Here is a 26,703-nt window from a genome sequence, read left to right on the forward strand (position 1 = left end):
GTACCTTATGAACAAGCATCTGTCGGACATCAGTCCAAGCTTTATCTATCTTTAAACACTTGACATAAGCTGGACACCTCCAGACCCTAAGGTGTGAGATCATTGGCTTACACTCAGTCTATATCTCATATGGAGTTTTATCAACAGACTTGCTCAGCACCTTTTCAAAATATAGCAGGCAGTTTCTAAAGCATATCTCCAGAAGAAGATTGGCAGACTCACAAAACCCATCATAGATAGGACCATATCTAACAAGGTTCGATTTCTCTTCTCCGACATCTCGTTATGTTGTGGTGTTTCAGAAGGGGTCCACTGTGAGAGAATCTCATTCTCTTTCAAATATGTCAGAAACTCACTGGTGAGGTATTCACTTCCTCAATCTGATCGAAGGATCTTAATACTCTTTTCAATTTATTTCTCTACTTCAGCACATAATCGTTTGAACATTTTAAATGATTCTGACTTATGCTTCATAAGATAAACATATCCATACCTCGATAGGTCATCTGTAAATGTAATGAAGTAGTAGTATCCTCCCTTGGTACTTATATTCATAGGTCTGCATACATCAGTATGTATTAGACCTAGGATATTGCTGGCTCTTTCACCTTTTTTCTTAAAAGATGATTTAGTCATCTTACCAAGCAGATAGAACTCACAGGTAGGCAATGATTCACAATCATCTATCTCAAGGACACATCTTGATCAACCTGTTAATCCTATTCTTGTTCACATGACCAAGCCTACAATGCCAAAGGTAGGATTCACTGATATTATTTAATTTAGGATATTTACTGGGTGTGTACATTACATTAACAGGTCGTGATATTATGTATATGTCATGTTTCAATTGTCCACACATAATTGTAGTATCATTCACAATGATATCACAAAAATCATTCTTTATTATAAACTTATAATCAAGTTTAGTCAAAATGCCTACAGAGATGACATTCATCAAAAAAGAGGACAAAAATGACAATCATCTAACATGACACTACTAAACTCGAAGACAAGCTACAAAGTTCCTAAGGCCAAAACTGGAACAAGACTTCTATCTCCAACGTTAAGGAACCGCTCGTCTTCTCAAAATTTTTTACTTACCTGTAGTTTCTGCAATGAATTGCATATATTAATAAGACTTCCGATATCCAATATCCAGATAATAGTATCACAAATAGAGAAATTACAAGGAGTTGTCATATAAGTACCTTGTGACGCAATCGATTTCTTCTTTCTCTTATTTTTAGGCCTGTTTGGGTCAAGGATGGCTATATAAGCAGGATAATTTTTTTTTTAATGATCCAACTTCTTGCAGAAGAAGTACTCTGCTTGACTCTTATCAATTTTTGATGGTTTGCTCTGCTTGAAATCGGTGGCACGGGATTTTTGTACTTTTTTTTCTTTTCTCTCCTAGAGGATCGACACCTTGTAGATAAATCTCCACTAAATTCATTGGCTTCTTCTGAAGCTGGTGATCCTTCTCAAAAATCTGTAGTAACCCTAGCAAACCATGGTAGTTCACCACAGATTTCATTATTCTATAATGACTGAGAAAAGGTAGGTAGGATTTTGGTAGCGAATTGAGGATAGCATCCTTGCCTAACTGTTATGCAATAAAAAGTTAAGTTGTTAAGGCATTCAATCTGCTCAATCATGTACAATACATGATCGATGACTGAAGTTTCCTCTCGTATACGGGCATGAATACTGTACAGAAGATTTTGTGTCTCTCTACATTCTCAGGGGTGTCGGAGGCCTCATTCAACATTTGAATGATCTCCTCTGACTCCCATCTTCAACTTACGACTAAGTTCATCATTCATAGCTGTCCTTATCACGCAATGCACAATCGTGCGGTCATTGAGCCACTTCATGTAAGTGTTTCTTCATGACACGAAGATATTGGCTGCAGGTTCTTCAGGTGCCTCGTCTATAAGGACGTATAAAATCCTCTCGTGCTCCAAGATGATCTTTAACTTTCGATACTAACATTGAAGTTGGATCCGCTGAGCCTGTCGCTGTCCACAATTGAGATAGTGTATTGGCCATAATTGAAAGAAAAAAATATTAGCCTATTAGTATATGAATTATTTTTAATCTCAAAGACTTGGACTGTAGTCTAAAGGTCCTCCCACTATTTTTGTGAATTGGTAGCCTCTACCTCCAACTCGAGGAGTTACACTAATTCTTTAGCGAGTACTAAAAATTCACACGGACTGCATTTGGGCCCGAGTGTGGCTCGACCAATCCTAGTGCATCATGGTAGGTTCATAATCAATTGTTTTTCAAATAACTTCTAGCAATAAGTTTTGCCCCAGGCATCCCTTCAACAAGTGTATAGCGCCTCCACTGAAAATCTCGATTAGGTCCAACCATTAACATGATACATCGAGTGCATCCAACAAATGGATGTTTAGGCCCGAGTGTGACTCGACCGACCTGAGCATTGATCTGAAGGTACATCATAATGATCAATGATGAATAATAATTTCAATACGTAATAGACACCAAGCATGTGTGCCTCTAATGCCTATTTAGAATATTGGACTCATTATCACGTACTTTAATGGGAGACAATGATCAAATTATCTCATAACTTTATCACTTTATAGACTTAATAATTTAGAGGATTTAATTTCATTGATCTGAGAATAAGAGAAAAAGTCGACCTACAAGCCGCAAATCCTCCACTGACTTCACCAAGTCATGTAAAAGATTAGACACGAGGTGGTCTAAAGACACCTAAATCAGTCACACTGATTCACCTTAATGGCTTGGTCTGCACAAATCGACTAGTAACCTAATCAAAATATAATCTACCATATTGGCCAGGTAAGTGAGATCAGTGGAGGGATGTATCCTTAACTCACCATAGACACATCTAGGTGATAGCTCCCAATTAAAAATTACTTGATTGAATCTGTCAAACTTACCTTAAACACCAACTAGTTAATTAGTTTCGATTTGATCTATCAAAAGATTCAGATTCAACCATAGAGCCATGATCATGGTCCACTTGTTAGATCAAACATATAGACTTGATCAAACTTCAACTATTGAGATTGACTTAGAGAAATACTAATCTGATCTAATTCAATACTTGATTAGATTTAATCAATTTTTCTACTTGATCCATATGTGTTCTAATCCTAAGTCTAACCTATTAGAAGGACCTGATTCATGCTAGCCCTTTATCCATCATTTTATGTGGTATCTTAATGATCTTCCATTCTCAAATCTAGATCATTCAAAACTTAATTCATAATTAAGTATGTGAAACATGTGTTTCAATCTGTAGAACTATTCTATAAAGATTTCAGGTGAAGCATACCATATGTTTCAATACATAAAAATAAATTTTATAATATGTTTAATAATTAACATATATAGGTATAATCTAAACTTCATACATACATCTCATGTATCATAATAACTTTTAGATCAATATCGATTACATCATATGTAAGATACAATTCAGATCTGAAATAATTTTATATCTAAATTTTATCCTATTATAATGAATCATAAATTACTTTGAATCTAATCTAAACATATTTATGATTAAAATAATAATATAAAAATATATTCATTTTTTTATAAAACTGGATTATAATGACACCCTTATACGTCATAAGAGAACCATCGAATAGGCAAAAGAGAGATTAATCTCTTCAATCTCCTATAATCGGACGGTCTAATGATCTCATCAATTCGAGCACTAGGCTACTAAGATCTAAAATCTAATTTCATACATATTACATCAACATGCAATTATTGACAAAACTATTTTATGTCATAAACATATCATTGATCTTATCAATTATATTATTCATCTAATCTAATTAGATTTGATGCATCATATACATCATATCAGATCTGAAACATATCTTATACTAATTATAAAATATCAATTTTAGATTTGATATCATATAAAAAATTAATTAGATGCAAACATAAATGCATAAGGAATAAATTTTGGTAAAATTATTTTTACGTAGTGCTAAATTTTGATAGAATTCAGATCTAAATATCCATCCAAAATAGATCTAATTCAAATCTAAAATAATCTACTTCATAAAAAAAATAATAATATTAATTTTTTTTTAAAAATAAATTTAAAATAATTTTAATTTATATTATTATTCTATTAAAAATTTAGCAACAGAGAATTCTGTTATAACAAACTTATAACAACCTCAATCAACCATTGATTAGGCACCTCTAATCCAATCAAAATCAGATCAAAAATTTTTATAAATAGATTTGAATCAGATTTAATATCTCATAAAAATTTTAATTACATCTTATATAATTAATCTCAAAAATTTAGTTATGCATATATATATTTCGGCTTGCTCTGATACCATTGAAGGAAAGGAAAATTGTTTCTCTTTAGAAGGCCCAGATTGCATCTAAAATTTTTTTTATTCATCTATATGATTAAAGATCAATATTTATCTGATTAGCAATATAATCAGAGATCAAATCTCAATTATCTGATATAATCTTCATGGAGGTCTGGATGTACAGACCTCTACTTGGCATACACATCAGACATCGCAGGAAAGCAGGATAAATTCCATCTATTCCTTCGCAATCCAATCAAATAAGGAAGAAGATTGCTAGTGTGATATCTCAACCAGCAGGTAGACATCCAAGATGGATCCACGCACAAGAGAGGGGCAGCAGTAAGAGGAGATGGCCAAGGAGAGGAAGGAACCTCTCTCTTTTCATGCCTCTCTCTTTCTTCTTCTTCAATCTGATTTATTTTCTATGCATCCATAGGTAAAGACCCTCTGTATTTATAGATAATTTTTATGACCTATAAATATAGAATTTCTAACTCCAAATCTGATTTGAATAGTCCAACTCATGAAAGAAGGATTCCTATGAGATAGAATGCCATCACATATGATAACCAATTTGCACCACTCCCTCGCTCAATGGGATGCCCAACTTGCACATTCTAGGTGTTGTTGCCACATGAGAGAAAATCTAGTGCAAGTGAAATTCACATATCTCATCAAAACAGATCCGATTCGACTGATTTATGTCACAAATTGACATAAAAAGTATCAATTAATATCTAAATTATCTAACTTTATTAAGAAATTGATACTTGTTATTATATTTTGCAGAAGAAGAGATCATCAATAGAAAGAACAAGGAAAGAGGATTCCAACGGCGCAAATTTTATGCAAAACGGAGTTAAATTGACCCAGGAATTGAAGAATGAAGAAAGAAGACTCAATTGGGTCAAACCCGAGTCAAATCAGATCAAAATTGGTCAAAAATCAACTGATTTGGTGATCTGGTTAGCCGCCTGGTCCACAGCAACAGGCGCATGGACCATGGACCCATCGGCGCACCATAAACCCCCTAAAACCTCTTAGTCCCACATCGGAAGTTTTGAAAACCTTATAACCCCCAAATGCCTATAAAAAGCCCCCAAAGGCCCTTGTTTTATGTATTCTTCCTTCCGATCAAGCTTGTAACCCTAGATAGTGGGGTTTTTAGCTCTCTTTTCAAGCCTCGAGCTTTGAGGTTTTTGTAATAAATTTTTTTTATATATAAAATCTTATTTTTATGCAATTTCATCTCTTTACATTATGCAATTTATTTTTCTTGCAATTAGGATAGTTTAATTTATGCAATTTAATTTTATGCAATTAGGTTAGTTTAAATTATGCAGTTTAAATTTATGCAATTAGGATAGTTTAATTTATGAAATTAGGGTAGTTTATTTTTCTGTATTTAAATTTTGCAAGTAGATTTAGATCATGTCTAGCTAAGCATCCCTTCTAGGGTTTGCGATGAAGCTAGATCATGAGTAGGGATTTTACATAGGGTTCTTTCTTTTTCTTAGGGTTTCTTTTTCTTCCTCTTTTGCCAAGAATTTTTGATGAACTACAGTTGGGTCAGAGTCCCTTCATAGTTCATGCTTGATTCAGTGCATAGGAGGAGAAAACCCTAAGGGATCCTAGTTACTACTCCCCTGTAAAGAATCTTGATGGGTTATCGTTGGGCCTTAGTCCCTTCATAATCTATGCTTGGGAAAGACAAGAGGAGTAGTCGTTAGGATCAATAAGAAAAATTCTAGGTAGAATTCCTAATCTAGATCTAGTGGATTCAAAAACCCTAGATCCTTAGTCTTATTGTCTTTAGCAAACAACTTTCGACTTTCGATTTTTGTTAAAGCTCGCTTGAGCATAGATTTGAAAATCATTTTTAAAACCAAGTCTCTGTGGGATCGACCCGTACTCGCTGGTCGTGCTACTCTGCACACCGTGCGCTTGCGGTTTTATTTACAAATTTTAAGATTTGAACATCAAGTTTTTGGCGCCGTTGCCGGGGATTTGGCGTTTTAAATTATTTTCAAATATTTGTTCTTCGTGCGTTATAACTCTCTTTTTTTTTTCTTTAGGTTTCTATATTTAGTTGGTGATTGCTGGAAAACTCAGGTACGCTTCTAATTTCTCTTTTATTATTTTTAGTTAATTACTTTTGCTTTTAGACCTAATCATTTGAATTTACTTAATCACAAAAAAAAAAAATATAAAACAAAACAAAAGACATTTCATAATCGTGAAGTAAAATATCAAAATAAAAAAAAAATTCTAAATTAAAATCTTTTACATTCTTGGTCATCTTGTTTATTTGTATTTGCATTTTCATAATTAATCTAAGGGCATCAACCCATTAACAAGATAAGGTGGGGATTTCATTACCCTTCCTTAGCCCAAAAACCATCTCCATCATATTGCATTACCTAGACTTTTAATCTTAAAATCAATTAGACGTCAACCTTAAGGAATTCGAGCTCAATAGGACAAGGAACCCTAAGAGTTCTACCAAGTTTGAGTTGTTTGATTAGTTGGTGTCTAGGCAAGTCCCTGAGGGTGGTTTGTTAAATTGGTTCAGTTGCTGGCCTGGCCAACTCGTTTGGTGTCTAGAAAGGCAACGATGAGTGAACCTCCCACCTCTTATACTTACCTGGCTAACTAGTTGATCAATCTCCACTTGGAAGGTTTGAAGGGTCATCTTGGAACAGTTAGGAGCTGTCTAGATTTAGGTTAACCCTAGGATAGATTGAGTTTAATTTATTGATTCACTTGTTTGAAAAAAAAAAAAAATTTAAAATTTAAATTAATTTGGTTACTTTTCTTTAGATTTAGGACTCCTTAGGATCTTCTCTTTAGAACTTTTCTCTTTCTTTCTTTTCCTTATACATAAAAATTTTATTAAAAAAAAAAAATTGTATAAACATCGAGAACCGTACACCTCGTGTGTGGAGAAGAGTGTCGGGTCGTCTAGTTAGAATTGAGTCAATTCCTGTTGTTCCAATGGCTGAACCAATCCAACCCATGACCCTTAAGGATTTGTGTTATCCAGTTGGCTCCATCCAACCATCTTGTATCAGGTTGCCACAACCCACAGCTAACAATTTTGAAATCAAACCTCAAATCATAAATATGCTTCCAAAATTCACAGGATTAGAGGATGCTTATATATTTATTAGAGAATTTGAGGAGGTATGTGCAACCATGAAACTGCAATTAACAGAGGATGAGGTCAAACTTAGATTAATCAACTTTGCCCTTAAGGACAATGCTAAGAAGTGGCTTTATAGTCTGCCAAACTATTCTGTCACTACCTGGGAGGGCTTTGTGAGAACATTTTTAAAAAAGTATTTCCCCCATCATAAAACAGCTAGGATTAGGAATGAAATAAATCAATTTTACCAACTAGCTGGTGAATCATTTTGGAAGTACTTTGATCGTTTCAAGAATCTTTTGACCCAATGCCCACACCATGGAATAGAAACTTGGAGACTATGCCAGATCATCTATGAGGGGTTAGATTCAAACTCAAGAACCATGCTAGAGTCCATGTGCCAAGGCCAATTTATGGACAAAGAAACTACTGAAGCTTGGCAATTCTTAGAAGACCTAGCCGAGAAAAATTTACAGTGGGAAACAACTAGGGAACCTGATAAAGCTACACCTTCAAGAGGAGGAATGCATCAAATTCAACCAACCTTAGCATCAGAGGCCAAGATTGCAACCTTAACACGTAGATTGGAAGCCTTAGAATTACAGAGACCAGCCAATGTAAATCAAATATCTGCACCCATGTGTAAAGGGTGCAATGCACCAGACCATGTCTTAGAAGAATGTTCCTACTCGAATGAGTGTGCACAGGTGAATGCCACCTATCAAGGACCATTGAACAATCCTTATGCACCCACATATAACCCAGGTTGGAGGAATCACCCGAATTTCTCATGGTCCCAGAATCCTAATGTAGGTAATCCAAATTTCAATCAGCAAAATCTAAGGTCCAACCCAGTGATGAACAACCCGCCAGGCTTCCATGATAATGACAAAAAATTACCTCTTTAGAGAAAAGCCTAGAAGCCATGATGAAAACACATACCAGCTTTATGCAAACTACGGGTCAACTCATAAATAATAACACCCAAGCTATAGCCCGTCTGGAAATGCAAGTAAGTCAGCTGGCTTCGACCATTAGTGAACGAGAACATGGTAGGTTACCTAGCCAACATGAGCCAAATCCTAGGAACCAAAATGGTCCACGACCCCAACAAGGAAACCAAGTTAATGGTATAAATGCCATTCATACCTTAAGATCAGGAAAACAAATAGACAATAAGGTAGTTGCACTTGATGATATAGATGACTCATCTGCCGAGTCACCTTCTAAAACTACTACCTTTCAACCTCAAGCACCAGAAACTGAAAATTCACCTAGTCCAGTACTTAAAAGTCCTAGAGCTCCTTTTCCAAACAGACTGAAATCCAATAAATCTGAACATTTAGACAAAATTTTAGAGGTATTTAAACAAGTCCAAGTTAATATTCCTCTTTTAGATATAATCCATCAGGTTCCAACTTATGCCAAATTTTTAAAAGATCTCTGCACTAGGAAAAGGACCACTAATGTACCAAAGAAAGCATTTTTGGCTGCAAGTGTCAGTTCATACCTATCTAGCCATGTGCCAATTAAATATAAGGACCCTGGAGCTCCAACAATTTCTTGTGTTATTGGAGAAACCAATATAAAAAAGGCCTTGCTAGATCTAGGAGCTAGTGTGAATATCCTTCCATATTCGGTGTATGAACAACTAGGATTAGAAAAACTTCAACCTACTGGGATCACATTACAGTTAGCCGATAGATCTCTCAGGATCCCTAAGGGAATGGTCGAGGATGTTCTGATAAAGGTTGAAAATTTTATTTTTCCTGTAGATTTTATTGTTTTAGAGACTGAGCCAGTTGCGAATCCTAAAGGACATATACCTGTCATTTTAGGAAGACCATTCTTAGCTACGGCCAATGCTGAAATCAATTGTCGAAATGGTCTAATGAAGTTATCCTTTGGGAATATGACCATTGAGCTTAATGTTTTTAACTTAGAACAGGAATCCTCTTCTCATGCTGATGTCAATGTAGTCCAAGATGGTATTTATGAATCCATTGACATTAGTGATGATGAAGTCGACCTAGAGTCTAACCCCTGGTTAATCCATGAGTCTGAGGATGTCAATGAAATACTTAAAGAAAATCAGATTAATCAGGAATCGACACTTCCTACTGAACCAATCATTGAGATGGTGAACTCATCACCTAAACCATCGATAGAGGAAGCACCCATTTTAGAACTGAAGCCCCTCCCAGAACATCTCAAGTATGCATATCTAGGACCCAAAGAAACTTTGCCTGTAATTATTGCATCAGACCTAGATCCCAAGCAAGAGGAGGAGTTATTGTCAGTTCTAAAAGCAAATCAAGAGGCAATAGGTTGGACCATAGCAGATATCAAAGGAATAAGCCCTTCTATAGTTCAACATAGAATATACTTAGAGGAAGAGGCTAAACCAACAAGAGAAGCCCAAAGAAGGCTTAATCCAGTTATGAAGGATGTAGTTAAAAAGGAGATTCTGAAACTCCTAGATAGTGGAATAATTTATCCTATTTCTGATAGCTCTTGGGTAAGCCCAGTTCAAGTAGTACCCAAGAAATCTGGGGTAACAGTGGTCCAAAATGATGCAAACGAACTTATCCCAACTAGGACCCAAACGGGATGGAGGGTCTGTATAGACTATAGAAAGTTGAATGCTGCGACAAGGAAAGATCACTTTCCTTTGCCATTTATTGATCAAATGTTGGAAAGACTAGCCGGACAAGAGTTTTACTGTTTTCTTGATGGATACTCCGGTTACAACCAGATCCCCATAGCCGCTGAAGATCAAGAAAAGACTACATTCACCTGTCCATTTGGTACTTTTGCCTATAGACGAATGCCCTTTGGACTATGTAATGCACCGGCAACCTTTCAGAGATGCATGATCAGCATATTTTCAGATATGATAGAACGATTTCTAGAAATTTTTATGGATGACTTTTCTGTTTTTGGTCTAACCTTCTCCGAGTGTCTGAATCACCTGCAATTAGTTCTAGAACGATGTAAGGAGAAGCACCTAGTTCTCAACTGGGAAAAATGTCAGTTTATGGTCAAACAGGGAATAGTTCTTGGCCATGTCATTTCTAAAAAGGGGATTGAAGTGGACAAGGCCAAAATAGATCTAATTGCAAGTCTTCCACCACCTAAATCTGTGAAAGAAATACGTTCATTTTTAGGTCATGCTGGATTCTATAGAAGGTTTATTGCCAACTTTAGCAAAGTAGCACGTCCACTGACTAATCTTTTGGCAAAGGATACTAAATTTGAATTTACTCATGAGTGCTTGGAATCCTTTGAATTTCTAAAAAATGCACTTGTATCAGCTCCAATCATTCATCCTCCTGTCTGGTCTGAACCATTTGAATTAATGTGTGATGCGTCCGATCATGTTGTGGGCGCAATCTTAGGTCAACGAATAAATAAGCTGCCTAGAGTGATATATTATGCAAGTAAAACCTTAAATGATGCGCAGCTTAACTACACCACAACTGAGAAGGAGTTCCTTGCCGTTGTCTTTGCTTTAGAGAAATTTAGATCTTATTTGGTTGGGACCCACACCATTGTTTACACCGATCACTCAGCCATTAGACATCTCCTAGCAAAGAAGGATGCCAAGGCACGTTTAATCAGATGGATTTTGCTCCTTCAAGAATTTGACCTAGAAATTAGGGACAAGAAAGGCACTGAGAACGTTGTAGCAGATCATTTGTCCCGAATTCCAGTTGCACCATCTAGTGAACCACCCATCAATGAATCTTTCCCAGATGAGCAACTCATGTCTTTGTCTACTGAACCTTGGTTTGCTGATATTGTAAATTATTTAGCCATAGGCAAGATACCTTCTCATTGGACTAAGCAGGATAAATATAAATTCTTTGCCCAAGTGAAGTATTTCATTTGGGATGATCCTTATCTTTTTAAACAATGTCCTGATCAAATTATTAGAAGGTGTATCCCAGATAACGAAGTCATGAATATTTTATCTTTTTGTCATGATCAAGCATGTGGGGGTCACTTCGCGTCTAAGAAAACTGCTGCTAAGGTTCTCCAATGTGGTTTTTATTGGCCCAATTTGTTTAAGGATGCTCACGAATATTGTAAAAATTGTGCTCAATGTCAGAAAATGGGCCGAATCACCAAGCGACACATGATGCCACTCAACCCAATCTTGGTAGTTGAAGTTTTTGATGTTTGGGGGATCGATTTCATGGGACCATTTCCAAATTCCTTTGGAAATGAATATATTCTAGTAGCAGTTGATTATGTTTCAAAATGGGTAGAAGCAATTGCATGTAGAACACCCGATAGCAAAATGGTCATTAAGTTTCTTAAAGAAAATATTCTCTCCCGTTTCGGTATTCCTAGGGCAATCATTAGTGATCGGGGAACCCATTTTTGTAACCGACCTTTTGCAACATTGATGAAAAAGTATAATGTCACCCACAAATTGGCCACACCATATCATCCTCAAACTAGTGGGCAAGTTGAAGTGTCAAACCGACAAATCAAACAGATCCTGGAAAAAACTGTTAATGCCAATAGAAAGGATTGGTCTTTAAAATTAATTGATGCACTTTGGGCATACCGAACCGCTTTCAAGACCAATCTAGGAATGTCTCCTTATAGGATTGTGTTTGGTAAACCATGTCACTTGCCTATTGAGATAGAACACAAAGCCATGTGGGCCATCAAACAACTAAATACAAATTTGAACGATGCTGGAAACCATAGGAAGCTTCAATTGAATGAATTAGAAGAACTTAGAAATGAAGCCTATGAAAATGCAAGGATATACAAGGAACGAACCAAAGCATTTCATGATCAATCAATTATAAGAAAAACTTTCAATATCGGACAAAAGGTGCTCTTATATAACTCTAGATTACATCTGTTTCCAGGAAAGCTTAGGTCTAGATGGACAGGACCATTTTTAGTAAAGGAAGTTTTTTCACACGGAGCTGTTGAGATTGAAAACCCAAGTAATGGTGTTATCTTTAAAGTTAATGGTCAACGATTAAAACCATTCTTGGAATTACCTGTCAAGACTGTTGAAGATGCCATGGTTCTTTATGAACCAACTTATTCTGATTAAGTTGCTTCGAGGTTTGGTCTGGCTGAAGACATAAAACTTAGCGCTTCTGGGAGGCAACCCAGCTTATTTAATTTCTAATGCTTTCTTTGTTTTCAGTTTGCTTAGGACAAATAAATTAGATAAACTCCATTGGGGACAATGTCGGTCAAGTTGAGGGGAGAGCTTGAACAAAATCAGGTGTTATCATTTCCTTTTCCTTCCACTATGAGTTATTTCTTGCATTTAATATATTATGTAAAAAAAAAAAAAATAATAATAAATATATATATATATATATATGAAATAAATTAATCTATAAAAGAAATAAGAGTAAGTTAGAAAGTATTTGCTAATGTAGTGAGTCACGGAGAAGATTAGCTGGTTAGACTCTTGGTGGCTTAGGTCATTTAAAGACTATTAGCACTTCCAATTGCACATGCACACTAACAAGGTAAAGTAGGTGTTAATTGTAAGGCCAATTAAGGATTTGAGTATTATTTAAATTAGATAATTTTCTCTACACCCCAATTGAAGAAATTTGAATTTAAGGAAAGAGCTACCTGCCTGAAATAAAATGCAAAACACAGAGTAAATGTGGATTGCCCTAAGCCTAGTAACCGGGTCTCTTCACCTAAGTCAAGTGTTGAGATTCGCGTCAAACGGTGGTGGGAAGGCCAGGATGCTCAGCAAAAAAAAAAAAAAAAAAAAAAAAAAAAAAAAAAAAAAAACAGTGTGAAAGCTACCTTAGTTCTTTGTTTAATCTGGGGTGTATAGAAAATTAATCGAACTAAGTTATGAAAAATGATACAATTGGCCTGTACAAGTTAATACTGAAATACTAAGTTAGTTATCACTCACACAAGTGCTATAAAACTTTAAGTGTACTCTAAGAAAGCTTCTAAGTAGACTGACTACCGATTCTAATTCGAAGCTCATTACTTAGTAATACTAGAAAACTTCTTGAATTTCGATCTTAAATTAATTTGCAAAGGAAGGATCTTTTTGGAATATGATCTTATTTTGGTACATTGCTAAGGGACTAGCAATGATTAAGTTGGGGGGTGTGATTTATGTCACAAATTGACATAAAAAGTATCAATTAATATCTAAATTATCTAACTTTATTAAGAAATTGATACTTGTTATTATATTTTGCAGAAGAAGAGATCATCAATAGAAAGAACAAGGAAAGAGGATTCCAACGGCGCAAATTTTATGCAAAACGGAGTTAAATTGACCCAGGAATTGAAGAATGAAGAAAGAAGACTCAATTGGGTCAAACCCGAGTCAAATCAGATCAAAATTGGTCAAAAATCAACTGATTTGGTGATCTGGTTAGCCGCCTGGTCCACAGCAACAGGCGCATGGACCATGGACCCATCGGCGCACCATAAACCCCCTAAAACCTCTTAGTCCCACATCGAAAGTTTTGAAAACCTTATAACCCCCAAATGCCTATAAAAAGCCCCCAAAGGCCCTTGTTTTATGTATTCTTCCTTCCGATCAAGCTTGTAACCCTAGATAGTGGGGTTTTTAGCTCTCTTTCAAGCCTCGAGCTTTGAGGTTTTTGTAATAAATTTTTTTTATATATAAAATCTTATTTTTATGCAATTTCATCTCTTTACATTATGCAATTTATTTTTCTTGCAATTAGGATAGTTTAATTTATGCAATTTAATTTTATGCAATTAGGTTAGTTTAAATTATGCAGTTTAAATTTATGCAATTAGGATAGTTTAATTTATGAAATTAGGGTAGTTTATTTTTCTGCATTTAAATTTTGCAAGTAGATTTAGATCATGTCTAGCTAAGCATCCCTTCTAGGGTTTGCGATGAAGCTAGATCATGAGTAGGATTTTACATAGGGTTCTTTCTTTTTCTTAGGGTTTCTTTTTCTTCCTCTTTTGCCAAGAATTTTTGATGAACTACAGTTGGGTCAGAGTCCCTTCATAGTTCATGCTTGATTCAGTGCATAGGAGGAGAAAACCCTAAGGGATCCTAGTTACTACTCCCATGTAAAGAATCTTGATGGGTTATCGTTGGGCCTTAGTCCCTTCATAATCTATGCTTGGGAAAGACAAGAGGAGTAGTCATTAGGATCAATAAGAAAAATTCTAGGTAGAATTTCCTAATCTAGATCTAGTGGATTCAAAAACCCTAGATCCTTAGTCTTATTGTCTTTAGCAAACAATTTTCGACTTTCGATTTTTGTTAAAGCTCGCTTGAGCATAGATTTGAAAATCATTTTTAAAACCAAGTCTCTGTGGGATCGATCCGTACTCGCTGGTCGTGCTACTCTGCACACCGTGCGCTTGCAATTTTATTTACAAATTTTAAGATTTGAACATCAAAGACCCATTTACACCCTATGGGTTTTACTCCTTCGGGTGGGTCAACCAATGTCCACACATCGTTGACCTTCATGGACTCCATTTCAAATTTCATGGCCTCTAGCCATTTCTCAGAGTCAGATCTCTGCATTGCATCCATGTAGGTGATCGGATCCTTATCATTTTCATCAAGTTCGATAGGATCTCCATCCTGGACCAAGAAACTATAGTATCTGTCTGGTTGATGTGGTACTCTACCAGATCGCCTTAAGGATGCATCAACAATGGGCTCCGGATCTGATCTAATCAAATCCGGTTCAGGTTCAGCTACTTGTGTCGGTTTTTTTCACCTGTCGAACTTCCTCAAGTTTGACCTTAGAGGCAACAGTCCCTTCACTAAGGAACTTCTTTTCTAAAAAGATTGTCTTAAGGCTGACAAACACCTTTTGCTCATCAGCTAGGTAGAAATAATACTCTTTGGTCTCTTTTGGGTACCTTATGAAATTACACTTGTCAGACCTAGGTTCAAGCTTGTCTGTAATTAAATATTTAACATAAGTCGGACACCCCCAAACCTCAAGGTGCGAGAGTACTGGCTTACGTCCTATCCATAACTCATATGGCATTTTGGTTACAGACTTACTTGGAACCCTATTTAGAAGGTAACAAGCCGATTCAAGCGCATATCCCCAGAGGAAGATCGACAGACCAGCAAACCTCATCATGGATCGGACCATGTCCAACAAGGTCCGATTCCTCCTTTCAAACACACCATTATGCTGTGGTGTTCTAGGAGGAGTCCACTGAGAGAGAATTTCATTCTCCCCTGAATATGTCAAAAACTCATTGGAAAGGTATTCACCTCCTCGATCAGATCAAAGAGTTTTAATACACTTCTCAATTTATTTTTCTACCTCATTTCGGAATACTTTGAACATTTCAAATGACTCCGACTTATACTTCATTAAATAGACATACCCATACCTCGATAGGTCGTCTGTGAAGGTTATGAAGTAGAAATATCCATCTCTTGTACTTGAGCTCATGGGTCCACATACATCAGAATGTACCAGACCCATGAGTTAACTGGCTCACTCACCATTTCCAGTAAAAGGTGACTTGGTCATCTTCCCAAGAAGACAGGACTCACAGGTTGGATGTGATTCACAATCACCAACTTCAAGAATTCCTTCTTGAGCCAACCTGTTTATCCTGTTCTTATTGATATGACCTAGCCTATAGTGCTAAAGGTAGACTTCTGACACATTATCTATTCTAGGGCATTTACCGAAGGTTTGAACCACATTAACAGGTTGTGATAGAAAGTAAATTTCATTATTTAGTTGTCCAACAAATATTGTAACACCATTCAAAATGATATTGCAAACATTTCCTTGTATTAAAAAATCATAACTGTACATGGCCAAAAGGCCTACAAAAATAATATTTAATAAAAATCTTGGATAATAGTGACATTCACTCAGAATTACATTACGAGAATTGATTACAAGGTTTATGATTCCTAAAGCTAGAACTGAAACTTTACTTCCATCTCCAACGTTCAGGAACCTCTCACCTTCATCAAATCTCCTACTGACCTGCAGACCCTGCATTGAATTGCAAATATGATAAGGACTTCTGGTATCCAATACCCAGGTAGTAGTATCACAAATGGAAAAGTTGCAGGTGTTATCATATAATTACCTTGCTTCTTTTTCGGTCTGTTTGGGTCCAGGGAGGTAATGTATAGAGGACAGTTCCTCTTTCAGTGCCCCTGCTTCTTGCAAAAGAAGCACTCTGTCTGGCTCTAGTCGGGCTTGTGCTTCTTGATCTGACCCTGTGCAGACGTCCCAGCATGCAGCTACACCTTTTTATTCTTGTTCTTCTTTCCTTTCTTAAAGGGTCGACGACCAGAAGAAGACCCTCCCACAACATTCACCGACTCCTTATGGAGCTGGTGGTCCTTCTCAAAGTTCTGCAGCAACCCCAACAAGCCGTGGTAGTTCACTGCAGGCTTTGTCATTCGAAAATGAGTAAGGAAGGGGAGGAAGGACTTGGGCAAAGAATTAAGGATCGCATCCTTACCGAGCTGCTCGTGTAGGGGAAAGCCTAGTTTACTTAGGTGCTTAATCATTTCGATCATGTACAATACATGATCAGTGACTGAGGCCCCATCCCTCATCCGAGCATTGAAAATGGCACAACTAGTTTTGTGCCTTTCAACATCGTCAGGCGTGCCAAAGGAGTCGTTCAACATTTGAAGCATCTCTTGAGGCTGGGCATTCTCAAACCTACGGTTGAACTCATCATTCATTGCCGCCAGCATAATGCACCGACCGGTGGTGCGGTCATTGAGCCACTTCTGGTAAGTGTCTCGGACCGTCCCTCTAGCATTCGGGGCTGGCTCCTTAGGTGCCGGATCCGTTACTATATAAAGGATCCGCTCATGCTCAAGGTTGATTTTTAATTTTCGATACTAGCTATCAAAATTAGGTCCCATGAGCTTGTCATTATCTAATAATGACCGGAGCAACAGGGTAGTGGCCATAGCTGCATAAAGAAAAACCAGACCTTAATTAGTACACAAATTATTAATACTAAAGACTTGGACTTTAGTCTAAAGGTTTTCTCAGTATTTTTATGAACTGGTAGCCTCAACCTCCAATTCGAGGAATTACTTTAATTCCTTAGTGGGTACTAGAATCCACACAGACTACACACGAGCCCAACTTTGGTTGGTCAACCCATGTGCATCTATGGGTAGGTTCATAACCAGTTGTTTCTCTAAACAACTTCTAGTAATAAATTTTGCCTCAGAACCTAATTAGTAGGCTTTGGCCTCCACTGAAAAGATCTGGTTAGGTCCAACCATTAACATGACTTGATTTGGTGAATCAGACCAATAAATGATCAGGTCCGACTTTGACCGGCCAACCTGACCACCATCAAAAAGACTCAAACCAAATTATCATATTATGAATGATAATTCCATTAGTCAATAAGCACCAGGCCTTTGGGCCTTCAATGATTATTAAACTAATGGACTCATTATCACTCACTTAATGGGAGGCTATGACTTAGTTATCACTATAACTTAATCATTTTTAGGACCTAATAATTTTTGAGAATTTTATTAAAGGATAGATGAGAAGAAAATATCCAACCAATTTCAATCCTCCTACTGACTTCACTCAGTCAGATTAAAAAGAATTTAATTAAAGTTGACATTAGGAGCACCGAAATCAGTCAAACTGATTTACCTAATGACATGGGTGAGCCCTAATCATCAAGTGATCTAATCAAAACCTAACTCACTAGGTTGGCCAGGTAAGTGAGATCAGTGGTGGAGATATGCCATTAACTCGTTAGAGATTGTTGAGTATAAAATACCCACAGCCGAAGTCCTCAGTGGAATCGACTACACGACAACTTCGCCCGGGCTCCTACGGGAGCCGGGCTCTGTCACCAAGAACTCCAACAACTGTAGCCGCAAGCAGACTGAGCCCGGGCTCTGTCACCAAGAACTCCAACAACTGTAGCCGCAAGCAGACTCCGCCCGGACTCCTACGGGAACCGGGCTCCGCCGCCGACATCGACTACAGGACAGCTCCGCCCGGACTCCTACGGGAGTCGGGCTCCGTCCTCAGCATCAATCGCTGGTAGGCCTCGTCCGGACTCCTACGGGAGCCGGACCTCTCCTCTGACTTTAATTGCAGGGAGACTTCGCCCGGACTCTTATGGGAGCCGGGCTTCATCCTCGACGCCAACAACTGCAGCCGCAAGCAGACTCCGTCCGGACTCCTACGAGAGCCGGGCTCCGCCGCCGACATCGACTACAGGACAGCTCCGTCCGGACTCCTATGGGAGTTGGGCTCCGTCCTCAGCGTCAACTGCTGATAAGCCCCGTCCGGACTCCTACGAGAGCCGGACTTCGCCTTTAACATCGACTACAGGACAGCTCCGTCCGGACTCCTACGGGAGCCTGGCTCCATCCTCAGCGTCAACTGCTGATAAGCCTCGTCCGGACTCCTACGGGAGCCGGACTTCGCCTTTAACATCGACTACAGGACAGCTCCATCCAGACTCCTACGGGAGCCGGGCTCCATCCTCAGTGTCAACTGCTGGTAAGCCCCGTCCGGACTCCTACGAGAGCCGGACTTCGCCTTTAACCTTGACTGCAGGAAAACTTCGCCCGGACTCCGACGGGATCCGAGCTTCATTCTCAACAACTCCGACTGCAAGACAGACTGCGTCCGGACTCCTACGGGAGCCGGACTCCGCCAATAATTTCGGCAGCAAGCAGACTCCGCCCGGACTCCCACGGGAGCCGGGCTCCATCCTCAACGACAACTGCTGGTAAGCCTCATCCGGACTCCTACGGGAGCCAGACTTCGCCTTTAACCTTGACTGCAGAAAAACTTCGCCCGGACTCTAACGGGAGCCGAGCTTCATTCTCAACAACTCCGACTACAAGACAGACTGCGTCCGGACTCCTACGGGAGCCGGACTCCGCCAATAATTTCGGCAGCAAGCAGACTCCGCCCGGACTCCCACGGGAGCCGGGCTCCATCCTCAAAGACAACTGCTGGTAAGCCTTGTCCGGACTCCGACGGGAGCCGGACTTCGCCTTTAACCTTGATTGCAGGAAGACTTCGCCCGGACTCCTACGGGAGCCGGGTTTCGTCCGCAACTTCAGCTCCGAGAGGGTTCCGCCCGGACTCCCACGGAAGCCGGGCTCCACCCACGACCCCACTGCAAGGAGGACTCCGCCCGGACCTCTACAGAGGCCGGACTCCGACCGCTGCCGAGCTTCAACCGACAGATCCGCGCCCCCTGGCAGGTCACAATAACAACCATGATCCTGTTCCACTTCCTGTAGCGGATTCCGCACGGCTCCATCACTCCCTGCGGCGGACCCATTACTCTCTGACAGGCTGTGTCAACGGCCACGATTCTGCTCCGCTCCCTGCGGCAGGTGCTGGCGACTCCACTACTCCCTGACAACTAGCGGCAACGGACGCCGCTCCACCACCTGCAACAGGCTCTACGTGGCAGGCCATAGCAATAGCCATGGGTCTACTCCACTACCCTTCGCAATAAATTCCCCTGACCATGGGCGGCCCACTACCAGACGGTTACAAATGTCGCCATCAACCCGTTGCCTCCTCCGTCTATAAAAGGGGGACCTAGATACGTTATTCTATAAGCTCATTTTTTATCTCAAAACTCTGCTAAATTCTCCGTTCGAGCACTCCATTCTTGTTGAGGCAGAGAACTGACTTGAGCGTCGGAGGGTCTTGCCGGAGCAACCCCACCTCCGGTTTAGACTTCCTTTGCAGGTCCCGACGGCGACCGCGGCTTCCCCGACTCCAGCTTCTCTGACGCAAGCAGATTTTTGCACCAACAGGATTGGCGCTAGAGGAAGGGGTGTGTCTTCGCAGTACCCTTGTTCTTAAAGGAGCACTCAGTGGATCCGCTTCCGGCCATCTTTTTCGGCACCCAATCCTCCTTCCCTCATCTGATGCCTTCTCGCGAGGTCTCTGCACAACTACCTCCGGCTATGGTCTCCGATAAGGGGTGGCCGGATGACCGATCTCTGCCGGATTCCGTCAACGTCATCTCGGGGGAATCCCGGCAGGAGGCAATCAGCGCACCAGCTGCATCCTCCAAGCGGCAAAAGGTTGAAGAACCCATAACCTTCACCGAAAAAGACACCCAGGGAGTCCAATTCCCTCATAACGACGCGGTCGTAGTTTCTTTGAATATAGCGAATTACGACGTCCGTCGCATTCTTATCGACAACGAAAGTTCGACCGACATCTTGTTCTACGACGCCTTTTCAAGAATGTCCACTCTTAGCGGTCATCTGAGACCGATTTGCTCCCCCTTGATAGGGTTTACCGGTGACGCCGTTCCGACGGAGGAAATGATAGCTTTGACTGTGACCGCGGGTCAGTATCCAAAGCAGTTCAGAGCTCTGGTGAATTTCCTGGTGGTAAAGGCGCCATCAGCCTACAATGCAATCCTTGGCCGACCCGGCCTCGATGCCTTCAGAGCTGTCGTTTCAACCTACCATTTGAAATTGAACTTCCCCACCAACCAGGGGATCAGAGAGGTCCGGGGAGACCAAGCCCTGGCCAGACACTGCTACAGCATCGCCTTGCAAAGAAGCGATCAAGTGGACCTCTGTCCAGTCGATGGATTGGATACTCGCGATGACCTCGCTGAAGAGAGGGGCGGTCCAACCGAAGATCTAATACCGATCCCTTTGAATGACGGGAACACGGAGCATGTTGTGTTAATTGGCTCCAACCTGGGGGAGGAGGTGCGGACGTGTCTCGTTGATTTCCTCCAAAGGAATGCGGATGTTTTCGTGTGGGTCCCAGCGGATATGCTGGGGATTGACACAGAAGTCATGGAACATCATCTAGCAGTCGACCCGAAACATCGGCCGACAAAAGAAAAAATCCAGAGTCATGCCCCGGAGAGGCAGGAGGCGATAGCCGAGGAAGTGGATAAGCTTCTCAAGGCCGGATTCATTAAGGAAGTCAATTATCCTGAGTGGATCTCCAATGTTGTTTTGGTCAAGAAAGCAAACGGCAAGTGGAGGATGTGTATAGACTTCAAAAAGCTGAATAAGGCTTGTCCAAAGGACAGCTACCCCCTTCCCAGGATCGACCAACTGGTGGACGCTACCTCAGACCATGAGCTCCTCACTTTTATGGATGCGTTCTCCGGCTATAATCAGATTAGAATGGCACCGGAAGATGAAGAAAAGACAGCTTTCATCACTAATCGCGGCCTTTACTGCTACAGGGTCATGCCATTTGGCCTCAAGAACGTGGGCGCAACCTACCAACGACTGGTGAACAAAATCTTCAAAGAGCAGATCGGCCGAAACATGGAGGTTTACGTGGACGATATGCTTGTAAAAAGCAGGTCTTCCAGAAATCATGTCGCCGACCTCGAGGAAACCTTTGACGCTCTTTGAAATTATAGAATGAAGCTGAACCCAACCAAATGCGCTTTTGGGGTAACCTCAGGAAAGTTCCTGGGCTTCATGGTATCGGGGCGCGGGATTGAGGCCAATCCAGAGAAAATTCGTGCCATCCAAGAGATGACCGCCCCAAGGTCGATCAAGGAGGTTCAGTGCCTCACAGGAAGGATAGCGGCTCTTAATCGCTTTGTCGCGAGGTTGGTCGAACGATGTTTGCCCTTCTTTCAAACCCTCAAGCAGCCGAAGAACTTCTGTTGGACCTCTGAATGCTAACAGGCGTTCGAAGAATTAAAAAGCTACCTTAGCTCACCCCCGCTGCTGGCGAAGCCCGAACCTGGGGAGGAACTATTTTTGTACCTGGCAGTCTCTCCCACGATCCTCGCAGCTGTCCTTGTCAAAGAAGAAATGAAAGTCCAGCGACCGGTCTACTACATTAGCTGCGTGTTGAGGGATGCCGAGACCAGGTACACTAAATTAAAAAAACTGACCTACGTCTTGTTGGTTGCAGCTCGGAGACTCCGACCTTACTTTCAAGGGCACACGGTGACGCTACTCACCGATCAACCGATCAAGGCGGTCTTGCACCGAGTTGATACCTCCGAAAGGATGGCAAAATGGGCGATCGAGCTCACGGAATTCGACATCAACTATAGACCTAGACCGGCAATAAAGGCCCAAATATTGGTAGATTTTATTGTAGAGTGCACCATCCCAGAGGAGGTCGAACCTGAGCAAAGCAGAGTTGACAGCCTGAAGTCTCAACCGAACTCTCCCAACGAAGAAGCCAGTCCCTCCGATTGCTTTTGGACCCTCTATGTGGACGGATCTTCCAACATGGCAGGTGCGGGTGCAGGCCTGATCTTGGTCAGCCCAGAGGGAGTCATCGCGGAGTACGCTCTGCGTTTCGAGTTCCCCGCAACAAATAATGGAGCGGAATATGAGGCTCTGATTGCAGGATTAAGGATCGCCAAAGAGCTGGGAATAGGTCAACTCCGGGTGCACAGCGATTCCCAACTTGTGGTGGGACAAGTCAGCGGGAGTTATGAAGCGCGGGAAGACAGTATGGCCAGGTACCTTGAGAAAGTGAAGGAGCTTACCCCCGCCTTTAGCAGTTTCGACATCAGGCAGATTCCAAGGTCAGAGAATACCAGAGCCGATCTTCTCTCCAAGCTGGCGACATCAGCTCCGGTCGAATTGCCCAAAGGCATCCTCTTTGAAGTTCTAAAACATCCGAGTACAGAAGAACCGCGACCCGTAATGGAGATCGACCACGAGCCCAGCTGGGTCGACCCGCTGATGACCTATCTTAGAGATGGAGTTCTTCCCCGGGATGCGAAGGAGGCTCGAAAGCTCCGAAATCAAGCCTCCCGGTACATCCTTTATGAGGGCAAATTGTACAAAAGATCATACTCCTTGCCCCTCTTAAGGTGCCTCCGGCCCTCGGAAGCTGACTACACTTTATGGGAAGTACACGAGGGAGCTTGCGAAAACCATTTGGGTGCCAGATCTTTATCCCACAAGCTACTCCGCCAAGGGTACTACTGGCCAACAATGCATCATGATTCGATTGAATATGTCAAAAAGTGTGACCGATGCCAGAGATACGCCAACATCCAGAGACAGCCCGCTACCGAGCTCACACCCTTGAGTGTCCCATGGCCTTTTGCATAATGGGGGATGGATATCCTTGGCCCCTTTCCCATGGCGTCTGGGCAAAGGAAGTTCCTCCTTGTAGCGATCGACTACTTCACCAAATGGGTTGAAGCCGAGCCACTAGCAAAAATCACAGAAGCGAAAGTGCAGGATTTCGTCTGAAAATCGATCGTTTGCAGGTTCGGTTTGCCTAGAACCCTAATCACTGATAATGGACAGCAATTCGTGGGAGCCAGATTCGCCGAATTCTGTGAAGATCTAAACATCTCCCACAACTTCACATCGGTAGCCCATCCTCAGGCGAACGGCGAAGCTGAGGTAACTAACAGAACCCTTTTGCAGGGGATTAAGACAAGGCTTGAAAAAGCAAAAGGAACTTGAGCGGACGAGCTTTATCATGTGCTATGGGCGTATCGAACCACCCAGAGGTTACCTATGGGGGAGACTCCCTTTGCTTTAGCCTTTGGTACGGAAGCCGTCATCCCGATCGAGCTTAAACTCCTGTCGGCACGAGTCGTGGCATTCGACGAACACCAAAATTCACAAAGTCTCAGAGCCAACCTCGACCTGCTGGAAGAAAGATGGGAGATCGCTCAGGTTCGGATGGCAGCCTACAGACAAAAAGTTGCTCGATATTACAACGCCCGAGTCAAGAACAAAGCATTTAAAGCAGGAGATCTAGTGCTCCGACGAGCTGCTGTCTCGCAACCTCAGGGCCAGGGGAAACTTGCCCCAAACTGGGAGGGACCTTATGAGGTCAAAGAAGTAGTCCGGCCCGGAACTTATTATCTTAAGGAGCTCGGAGGAGCCAACCTCCCGCGACCGTGGAGCTCAGAAAACTTACGGATGTACTACCAGTAACTTCGTTTTAATCAAAAAATGCATGCCCATATGTCTTGGGACAATTCAAGCAAACTGTATCAAAAATAAAAGGGCAACCTCATAAAGTCGAAGGCCCGGTTCTTTTAGACCGGATGCGGGGAGAGGCCTTACAACGCCCATATGTGCCCCCACAGCCCTGTTAGGGACAGGAGGAGAACCTCGCCCTAACTTGAGCAAAGTCGAAGGCCCGATTCTTTTAGACCGGATGGGGGGAGAGGCCTTACAATGCCCATATGTGCCCCCACAGCCCTGTTAGGGACAGTAGGAGAACCTCGCCCTAACTTGAGCAAAGTCGAAGGCCCGATTCTTTTAGATCGGATGGGAGGAGAGGCCCTACAACGCCCATATGTGCCCCCACAGCCCTGTTAGGGACAGGAGGAGAACCTCGCCCTAACTTGAGCAAAGTCGAAGGCCCGGTTCTCTTAGACCGGATGGGGGGAGAGGCCTTACAATGCCCATATGCGCCCCCACAGCTATGTCAAGAACAGAAAGAGAACCTCATCCTGACATGAGCAAAGTCAAAAGCTTGGTTCTTTTAGACCGAATGGGGGGAGAGGCCTTACAACGCTCATATGCGCCCCCACAGCCATGTCAAGAACAGGAGGAGAACCTCATCCTGACATGAGCAAAGTCAAAAGCCCGGTTCTTTTAGACCGGATGGGGGAAGAGGCCTTACAGCGCCCTAACGCGCCCTCGCAGCCCAGCCAGGAACAGAAGGAGAACCTCACCCTGGCTCAAATAAAGGGGAAGGCCCGGACTCCTACAGGAGCCGGGTTCCGTCCACGACGCCAAAGAAAACTCCACCCGGGCTCCTACGAGAGCCGGGTTCCGTCCACGACGCCAAAGAAAACTTCGCCTGGGCTCCTACGGGAGCCGGGTTCCGTCCACGATGCCAAAGAAAACTTCGCCCGGGCTCCTACGGGAGCCGGGTTCCGTCCACGATGCCCAGGAAAACTTCACCCGGACTCCTACGGGAGCTGGGCTCCATCGCCGACATCAGCTACAGGACAACCCCGCCCGGACTCCTACGGGAGCCGGGCTCCGCTGACAACAGCAACTGCCGATAGGCCTTGTCCGGACTGCTACGGGATCCGAACTTCGCCTTTAATCTTGATTGCAGGAAGACTTCACCCTGACTCCTACGAGAGCCGAGCTTCGCCCACAACTCCAACTTCAAGAGGGATTCTCTGTTCGGGCTCCCACGGGAGCCGAACCTAGCCTCGACTTCAGTGGAGAAAAACTCCAAGCAAAAAAGGAAGGCAATGGATCGCAACAGCGATGATCGGAAAGCAAACAGCGCACGAGGGCAACGGGAGCTCGGATCCCCGAATTCAAGCCCCAGGAAGGACCCCGGGCCCAAATGGCCCCGAGCGAACCTGCAGCCGTTAACGGAATAACAACTGGGTATCTTCGAACAGCATAAAAGTCAAAAAGGAGCTCGGCAAATAACAACCCTACGTGAATAAAAGAGGTCATCGATGACCTTGGGACGATGTGAAAAAGAAAAAAAGAAAAGAAGGAAGAAAGAGGAAAGGAAAATGAAGAAGTTCGACAGACAACTATTCAATGCAAGATGCAGACAAGGTAACCAAATCTTCTTTTCATTTAACAAGATATACGTTACAGGACCCGATGGGTCAAGAAAAAGATATACATCATCGCAAGCCTCGCGGGCACGGCTTGGAAGGGGTATACCAAAGGCCGCTCCGAGCTGCAAACTCCTCTTTTCGTCTCTGTCCTTCTCAACCGTGTTCTCCAGTGCGTGTAACGGACCTATCAGCTCTCACCCCACCTCGCTTCGCTCCATCTCCGAATTCCCGACCCTAGGGGGAAAAGGGTGGGATAGATTCTCGGGGGCGGTAAGGGCAACGGCGGTAGTGACGAAGACCTATTTCAAGAAGAACCGGAGTCACCTTGGATGCAGCGGTGATGCCAGAGATACACTCCATCTCCGAATGTTCCACGACAGCCGCCACCCAAAATGCTCCGGCAAGGTCGGCATGCGCTACTTCCACCATCCCCGCAACAAGTTCCACTGCCCCACCGTCAACGCCGACCGCTTCTGGTCCCTCGGCCCCGACGGTATCAAGGATCTCGCCATAGCTTGTGACGACAGCTCTGCCCTCTTGACCGGTATCACCCCGCCTTGCTGCTCCAAAATTCTCGGGCAGAATAACTTCACCGACTGCCCCCGTTATTAAACCCCTGTTGTTGAAGGAATTCTTCCTTGAGCCCCCTTTAAAGCGACGGAGATTCTCACCGGCCGCCGTTCTCCTCCTCTC

General features: G+C 42.2%; 1 non-coding gene across 1 annotated transcript; it reads right to left on the reverse strand.

Annotated features, from left to right (window-relative positions):
- Positions 1–7,715: 7,715 nt before the first annotated feature.
- On the reverse strand, positions 7,716–7,822 carry LOC140853004 (small nucleolar RNA R71). The gene has a single exon (XR_012136081.1). It is a non-coding gene; the product is annotated as a small nucleolar RNA R71 (small nucleolar RNA).
- Between the last annotated feature and the right edge of the window lie 18,881 nt (positions 7,823–26,703).

This window comes from Elaeis guineensis, chromosome 12 (assembly GCF_000442705.2).
Source record: "Elaeis guineensis isolate ETL-2024a chromosome 12, EG11, whole genome shotgun sequence".
Taxonomy (NCBI): domain Eukaryota; kingdom Viridiplantae; phylum Streptophyta; class Magnoliopsida; order Arecales; family Arecaceae; genus Elaeis; species Elaeis guineensis.